The following is a 9,688-nucleotide window of genomic DNA, read 5'->3' as shown; positions in this document are numbered from 1 at the left end:
TAACTTTATTGATTTTAGTTTTGATATAAGAAGACAATTAAAATTGAACTAATTTTTGCTGTTATGAAAATAGAGTAGGAAATAAGTGGCCAACTTTGTCGAGACAGGCCATGACCAAAGTTAATTGACAAATTATCAAATAGGGGGCCACAATAAAACATGTAACAATGCAATATAAGAATTGTAAATATTTGAGCTAATTGACATTCATAACACCCCTTAAAGTAACTAGAACATCTTTGAAAAAAAAAAAAAAAAAAAGCAAATGGTTCTTTCATAACACTTATCACGATTCCAAATTTACATCGGAGATAACGTTCCCAGAATGAGATAAATAGTAAGTCTTATTAGTTTTTATTTTTATCTTAACTTGGATATTTTCTTTTCATTGTTGACACTTGAAGGAAATAATTTCATTTAGTATATTTTCTTTTCCTTTTGCACTTTCGTAAAACTGATTTTGGAGTTATTTTGTAGTTCCGTTTAATTTGGAGTCTATAGAAGCTAATTTAAGTTTGAGATGCCTTGCCTAAAGGGTTAAAGTTTAGGAAAGAGCAAAGTTTTAAAGTGGGTCATCTCAAGCTCAAGTCTCTGGTTGTTTTGGTAAAACAATAGATAAGACAGTCCTTCCCTAGCCACTATTGACTCCCGGAAGAATGCGGAGGGAGAATCTCCTATATGTGTTAATTTTGATATACGGGACAATGTAAAAGTGGATTTAGGTTTTTAAAAAGACTTGAAAATGCCAGATTTCACTAAAATATAATCTTTTGGGTCACCTGCGGATAGAATTGGGCTATCCTTGCAAAAAAGAAATCAAGAAATGAATAAAATAAAATAGAAAAGGGGAATAAGACATTTTCACCAATTTCATGATCTGGGATGAAAAGACAAGACCAATGTAGGTAAATTTTGTGCTTTGAAATTATAGGGGAAATTAGCAACCAATTTTTTAAGAGAAAGACCACAGTAGGAATCGAATTAACAAATTACATAAGAGGGGAGGAATTAAATTTGAGAACGTAAACAAACACGGGCATCGTGCCAAATGCAATTTATTATGCTGGGGAAGTTGCTTATGTTAAAAGTTAAGAATAATACTCGAACGATACAACGATAATGAGACAGAATCTAGAGATGAGTTAATTTAATTTCAGAATACCTTTCCAAGTCTACTGCCTATAAATACAATTTCCCCAGTATAAGACAATTTTTATGTTTTCATTTTGGATTTTTGTTCTTGATCTTTTGATGAATTACTCTCATGTGATATTTTTCCATTCCTTTGGACACCTTTATGGAACAGATTTTTATTTTTAAGGACTTGAATAATATTTAAAAAAAACAAACAAAAAAAGGAGGAGTGGAGAAAGTGTTGTTTAGTTCCATGTCTGTGCTAACTGTATTTTTCATATTTTTTTAGAATTTTTTCTAAAAATTCTATTCATCTATTTCTATTCTTTTCCATTTTTTATAAAAAGTCAAACTGGTTGACTTGCATTTATTCTATTGATCCTATTCACTGGTTTGTTATTTTGCAATTATTTTCGGGGGACCTAATTGTTTCACAAAAGGGGAGAAAGATACATATTTTGAATGACATAAGGAACAAAGGAAAAGGCATCACTTTCCAAGACATAAATATTTTAATTATTGCTGAGTGGCTTTGTTTGGGATCTGAATTGGACATGAGGGGTTTGTAAACTGGAAATAATAAGACATATAAATGTTTTTGTGTTGATTGTTGCAATGGGAACCATTGAACAGTTTAAACGTGTAGTAGACAACCACACACCGTAGAAATGAATGTACAACTCCCATCCTTTGACAAAATGATTCCTTGTGACTAGGGTTGTTGACGATCAATATTATTAAGCTTATTGGTAAAAAAAAAAAAAAAAAGGAGTTTGAATCTCAAATGATGGCATTTAGACCACCATAGGGGATAGTTTTTGATTTGGTCTAGATAATTGGGGTATCACACAAGCTGATGTAACTTGGGAATGATAACATGTACTGGGTATTCATAATGCACTTTGAGTAGTAGCTATGAGTGATATAGCCATGCTTACAATTGCAATTGTGGGCATGGCTAGAGGGGGTTAAGTGGGCCAAGATAACACCAACATTATTACTGAAAGTTAATATGGATGCGGACAACTGTAAATTCTTATTGACCTGTACAGTCTGTTCAACTCTAAACATACAGTTCTTAGGCCCAACAAACAGTAAATTATTATAAACATAATACTATTCATAATCTCACTTAGCTTTAATAGCACGACATATTTTAGGAGCACGCAGAGGCCATTACAACGATCTAAAGTTTTCCCTGACCACATTGTTTCCCAAAAGATTTCAAGGTTTAAGGATAATAATCTGCCACATCACATGTTGGAGTTTTGAGACTGGTGCGGTTGGGACGTTTCAGGTGGTAAGGTTACAAATAGGCCCAGTTATGATAAGTAAGTATGACAAATTGTCTATTCTTAAGTTTATCCTTATTTCTGTTTATCGATCCCCTGAAACACCAGATGTGTATGTTGACAGGATGGGAGGACATTCGCCCTGAACGCTAGCAGGGCTGGGACTGGGTGTGACAAGCGGAGCCATCGCACCGGCACACGGACCACCGGTTGCGCGGGTGGGAGAAGGGATCGCCAATGGTTGGAGGATCAAAGGTTTGATTCCAGACCCCACCTATTCCCTCAGGGCTGTGACCGCGGTACCGCACGAGCCGTGAGCTGGTGGCTGTGTGAGAACAGGTGCTCACAAAATAATGGTTCATCGCCAAGGGACAGCCGTCACGACTGTCCCCACGGTTTTATACTCACCCCAGCTGACGATGCTGTGTTTCGTCGGGGTGAATGTTTTCCGGTCTTTTTGAATTTGAGAAAGTATTTAAATGTTAGAGAGATTACCGTGCCTCAGACGTCTCGACAAGCATTAGGAAAAAAACTAAAACATGTGAGTACGTGGCATATTTTAAGTACACCACATAGTCCCAGATGTATTTGATTAAGATTCTTTACTTTTATTATTTTATTTTCACTTTCTAATGATTAACTTTCCTGTAGGTACCGCATTATATTTTAGACACCTTAAGCTCATTGTTTGTGTTCTACACAAAGGCAAAGTCGTTCTATGCTTTAATTAGGGAGTGTTTTAAAATATGTTGGAGGCTCTGTATTCTTTTGAGTTGAACAGATTACAGCTACACTAGGATCCACTAGGGTGGGGGGCAACCATGACGGATCCGGACTGGGAGAAAATAAACAAATTCCCATACGACCCATGCCCTAGGAAGCGACAATTGATTATGGAAATAAATAGGTTTAGCGTCATGGTCCCTGTCGCTATAGTGCTCTCGTTTATTTGTTCTTTGTAATATTATTTTTCGCTAAAAGGTTTGGATTTTCTTTCCTTTTTCCCTTTTATTGATTTCACATGCGGATGTTGCTGTTAGAAATGTGGTGTGGAAAGGTGCCCCTGGCGTTGTTGATAAGTGGTGGGAATACACATTGTTTATGTAGTGGGGTTTATTTTTTCCGTCACATTTTTTCGATCTTTTGCAGTCACATTTGGGTTTTGTAATTCCTCGACACATGTCATATCACTGGATTGTTTTACATCTCCACAATCACCATAGATTCATTTTCGTTCTTGGGATTTTTGTTCAAAGACTACTATTTTTTCGTTAGGTTCTAAATCATAGTACTCGGTAGATTTGTGCCATTTTTAAGTCCCAGTTTTATTCTTTAGCCTTTAGCCATATTTGTCATTTGGGGTGGAGAATATAACTTTTATTATTTTTATATACTTTTGATTAGGATATTTATTCATTTTTTGGTCAATGGGGCGGAATAAAGTTTTTCTTTAATTGGGGTGGAATAAAGTTTGCCTACAGGCGTCTGTGTCCATCATTTTCAACAACTGGTAAGGGGTGAAGACGTTTATTTCGAGTTTCGAGTTCATGGTGTCCAAGTTTTTCTGTATGGCAACATTCCGCTTTTGTACAGTACCGCTTTTTCACCATTCTCTAGTCAATGGGGGAATGTTTTCGCTGTGTTATGTTTTTAGATGTAGTAGTTTGCCAGTGCTGTTCTTTTTCTTCATTTAAAAGCTGTTCTGAGATGTTTGACACACTGTTGCATTTCTTTTTCTTCAGGGCTGCGCACAGTTCCCTCTTACTACAGGTGGTGGTTGACCCTAACGTTACGGAAGTGAAAAGAGGGGCACTTAAATTTTCATTTACTGGACCAAAATTTAACTCAGTACGGTTCTCACTTTTCCTGATTTAAAGGTTGTTATTCAATGGACCAAATTTAGCTTAGTGTGTCTCTCATTTTTCTTAACTAAAGATTAACTTTATTTTTATTTATTTTAATTTAATTTAATTTAATTTAACTGAATGTATATCTCATTTTTCCTGGCGACAGGAATAACTTGATGGGTAGCCCGTCTATTTGATCATGAAAAATCGGTCTCAATGCACCTGTACAAAGAGGGCACTGTGAGCTGATGCCTATAGCCACGGGACCGAAGACAACCAAGGATTAACCCTTTGAGGCGGTATCATATTGTTTTAAAGAGTACTTAACAGGACTCCTGAGGGGGACAAATTTCGCACATCCCTGTTTAAACTGTTCATCAATTGCTACATTTCTTCCACCACTTGACAAAGCTAAGTTCTAAGGCCACATCCATGTTTTTTCGATCCCCTGTCGGGGCTCGAGAGGGGGAATGAAGGGGAAACGATATCGTCATCGCACACACCATATAACTGTTTGCATTAGTCTAACACATATATAGTCTAACACATACATATGGTACAGGTTTTCGTAGGCACCGTCTAACTGTTTGCATTAGGCTAACACACGTAATATAATTAATCAGGAAATGTGTATCATTTTCATATTTACGGTAGGACTACACTACTAATATAAAATAAATAGCACACCATAGTTTAATGAGAAGAAATAGAGATACACAATGCCGTCTTATCACAAGAGTGACGCACATACTCGGGGAATCTGCTCTCAGCAAACTCCAAGGACAAAGCGCTTTGTCCTAAAACAAGCACCACCAGCCCGGACAGCAAAGTTGATAGCGGGCGTCCCAATCCGCGCACGAACCTAAACCGCCCAAAACCGGCCACAGCGGGGGCGGCCCCAAAGCAACGCCCAGAAACGCCTTCGACGAGACCCGCGTCAGCAAAGACTTCAAAAAGACTGGACACTGAGATAAGACAGATTTTCTTCTGCTCGGAAACATGTAGCCTTGTTTTGGATCCAGAATTGTCCCTCCGTCGTCTGTTTTTGCCTTGTCTTTGACCATTGTCGACGAATAAATTGTCAACCTGTTTTCGGCGAGTGTTCTTCAAGCTTTTGAAACATGGAGTCAGTGTGCAAAGGGTTAACACAGGAACGCGCGGAGTTTAGCTTCCTCCGTAGCCTGGCTCCTCGGGGGAGTCAGCGACGGAGCACATTTCCGTTCTGTTGCCGGCCTCCCCGTGCAGTTTGGGCTGGGAGGACTAAATTCCTTCACTTTTCATGTTCTACACGTTATATCTTTCATATCAAAGATGTTTCTATTTACTGATTGAAGAATTAGAACACTCTATACACTATTTTAAAACATTTCATATTTATTTGAATCAGATATACTACATTCTGTTAAGCACGAATGTAATAGAACTTAGTAAACATAATGTTTTAATTAACTTGGATTGACTCTGGTATGAGTTAAGTGTATGAAAGTAGTGGTAGCTTTTGAAATAGGAAAGGACAGAAGGTTAAAGATGGTCTGACAAATTCCCTCATCGTTGTTCAGAAACTTACAGTATGCTTTTCGAGGTACCGTATTTGTTGCTTGTTGCACTTTTCAAGTGAAAACGTTTGCCTTGCGTAAGAGCACATATTATGCACTTACAAACCGATTTTGTTTTCCAAGAGAAGGTATACCAACTGTATAAGATGTGGAATCATTTCTTAGGATGTGGAATGGATGAATATATGCACAAAACAAATGCGTACTGCACTTAAGTAATGTTCATGAAATCCTTTGAAATAACAATAGTATCATTGCAGATATTTTTAAATATATAATTGTCTTGGGCTCTGAAGCCTTCCAGTATTCTATGTTAATTTGCTTGCTTGGCCCTACCTTTGCCTTCCCCCTGTCCCCTTGTTAAAATTAACACCTCAAATGTTTTATCTAGTTGCACGTGTTTGTGGATCGGTATTTGATCTGAACTTACTTATACTGCTGACTAAACTCTTTAAAAACTTACAAACTAAGAAATTATTACGTTATCATAAATTATCGTACATTTTTTTATTATACATAGTTTGGGGACAATGCGTTTTGAAGTCTGTAGTGAATCCTACGAAATTCCTCCAGATATACTAATGTTAACAGAGTCAGTTTGTAACACCTCGGATGGAGTATTCTTTTATATTCATTATTTCATGTTGTACTTTTCATGTTCTACACGTTATATCTTTCATATCAAAGATGTTTATACTTACTGATTGAAGAATTAGAACACGATAGACAGTATTTTAAAACATTTCATATTTATCTGAATCAGATATACTACATTCTGTTACACACGAATGTAAGCTTCTATGTAACGCAGTATTATCAGAGACGGTTAATAATACAGCTCAGCTGCTGTGTGTTTTTAAAATATCCAATGCATTATTTAATTTTTTATTTTTGCTACTGATTAGGGTCCCGCCTTAAGTTTGACTCTCTTGAACTATCACATTTGTAATGAAACTGCGCAATACAACAACCTGTTGTTTTTCCGTCATCTTGATATTAAGAATGTGTTCGTCATTTCTTAACTTATAGCCCTTACAGACACATTGACTTTTTAGAAACAGATCTACCGTGGCAGAAAAAACTCACATACGTTAATAGAGTGGCTATGTCTGCAGTTATTCAAACATTAAATCTACTTTACGGTCAAACATTCAGGTTTGGAAATTGTATCACGTTTCAGGGGCATGGCGTTCATGTTTACAGAGGCAGGGTTTCTGGTCTATGTCATCAGCTTTTCACGCCCACCACAATGCGACATAGGTCGACTCAAAAGTGGGGGGCGGAGATTCGCAATGTGTATTGAAACATGTGTCAAATCAGTCTCCCGCGGCAACGCAAGGAAGATGCATCTTCTGAAGACTCTCCAAAAACTGCAACATTGTTGGTAGGTCGCTATTTAACTCTTATTTGGATGCTTTTCATTAAATAGAGCATGCTAACTATCAAAAACTCTTGTAAGATAAATAAATAAAGTAGGGTGAAGTTGTACCCAAAAAAAAAACAGTATACATAAAGCATGCTAACTATCAAATGCTCTTGTGAAAATAAATCAAACCTAGGTGATGTTGTACCAAAAAAAAAAAAACAGTATCAGCAGCGTTGAAATGTTCAAGCAAACTTGACAGACGTTGTGCTTTAGAGTAGATGTGGTGACGCTGTTTGGGAAAAGATCAAAAACACTGTTGAGTTAGAAAAATCTAGAAAAGGCACTCATGTAAGACTTTTAAAACGTATAGCTCAACAAAACTGTCAAAGCCTGGGAAATTGGTCCACAGCCGGGGAGGAAAGGTCCGTCGCAGCGCACTGTTAAGGTAGGCTAACGAAAATAACTGTTTAGCATTGCAAGGCTAAACTAACCTATTCGCTGGTCCCACCCCACGAAGATCACGTGGGCCTACATAGGGGGGCTGTCTGGACATGTCTCAACTATTCTTCTCAGCAAAGACCCTCCGCGCAACACCTGCATGGCGGACCCCCCACTGGCCGCACAGACACCCTGGTGCCTCAGCTCCACAGGTTTCCTCTCACACCTACACACGAACCAGACTTCAGAGACACCCAGTAACCATAGTTCTTTAACAGGTGTCAAAAGGAACACCTAACAATACCATATTTTTGACTGTTGCACAAAAGGGACGTTGCTTACGTCATCCATCAAAAGGTCATTTGCATAAATGACAGGAGCTGGCCAATAATCTCTGTCTGGACATGTCTCAACTATTCTTCTCAGCAAAGACCCTCCGCGCAACACCTGCATGGCGGACCCCCCACTGGCCGCACAGACACCCTGGCGCCTCAGCTCCACAGGTTTCCTCTCACACCTACACACGAACCAGACTTCAGAGACACCCAATAACCATAGTTCTTTAACAGGTGTCAAAAGGAACACCTAACAATACCATATTTTTGACTGTTGCACAAAAGGGACGTTGCTTACGTCATCCATCAAAAGGTCATTTGCATAAATGACAGGAGCTGGCCAAAAGGTCATTTGCATAAATGACAGGAGCTGGCCAATAATCTTTTTTTAACAATGGTTCGCTCTAGATTAGACTATGGATGTATGTGTTTTGGAGCGGCTGCAGCCTCCCATCTCAAGAAACTGGATACAGTTCAAGCAAAAGCTTAAAGGGTCTGTTGTGGTGCTCTCAGAACAAGCCCAATCCCGGCAATGCTGGTAGAGTTGGGTGAGACTCCTCTGTCAATTAGGAGAGCAAAATTAGCTATGCAATATGTGATCAAATTATTAGCATATCCGGGGAGTCATCCTGCTAGGCAGGTCCTTGAGGAGGTGTGGGAGTGGGGGGCTAACAAGACTGTGCCTTATGTATACAAAATGGGTAAAGAGCTGCAAAGGCTGAAACTAGGAGAGGTGGGTGTGGCTCCGAGTGTGATTTGGACTGGTAGTCCACCATGGACTTTACCTACCCCGGATATTGATATGTTGGTGATGGCACTGGCTAAAGAAGGAAGTAATTATGTGGGGCTTGTGGATAAATTGATGGCGAGTAGATGGGAGGGGTTTCTCCAAATTTACACTGATGGGTCAAAGGACCCCAAGTCGGGAAAAACTGGTTTTGCAATTTACGTCCCTGATTATGATGTTCTTCAGTTTAAAAGTATTTCTAATGTGTCTGTATATGCAGCTGAAATTGCAGCAATAATATGTGCTTTACAGTGGGCAGAGAGTACAAAACAGGAAAGGGTAGTGGTGTGCACTGATTCAGCATCTGCTCTGGAAGCTTTGGGGGGGAGAGGACAAGGTTCACGACCTGACCTCATCTCAGCATTGCTGTCAATCGTTCATAGAATTGAGAGGGCAGGCGGTGAGGTAGGTTTTATATGGGTTCCAGCCCATGTGGGGATCTTTGGAAATGAAATGGCCGATATGGCGGCGAAGTGGGCTCTCAAACGGGAAATTCAAATTGAAATAGTCCCTGGAATTTATGAGTGGAAGGGGAAAATTAAGGCATATGTGACAGCTGTCTGGCAAAAAATTTGGGAGAGTGACACCAGGGGGCGTCATTACTTTGCTATTAACCCGTCTGTCAAATTTACTCCGGTGTATATCGGTAAAGAAAGGAAATATGCCGTCATGTTAACGCGTCTAAGATTGGGTCACTGTGGACTAGCTTGGGATCTGGCCAAGATAGGTAAACATCCTGATGGTAAATGTGAGCACTGCAAACAATATCAAACGGTGAAACATGTGCTGATGGAGTGTCCGCTATATAGTGAGCAGCGACGGGAGCTTTTTGGAAAAAGAGGGCCGTTGCCGCATGGCACTGTGACTATGAACGATCTGTTGTGTCCCGCGGTGGGACAGGATGGAACGATAAGAGCTTTGGCGGACTTTTTC

This window comes from Corythoichthys intestinalis, chromosome 16, assembly GCF_030265065.1.
Source record: "Corythoichthys intestinalis isolate RoL2023-P3 chromosome 16, ASM3026506v1, whole genome shotgun sequence".
NCBI classification, from domain to species: Eukaryota; Metazoa; Chordata; class Actinopteri; order Syngnathiformes; family Syngnathidae; genus Corythoichthys; species Corythoichthys intestinalis.
Note: the sequence above shows the minus strand (reverse complement) of the source record.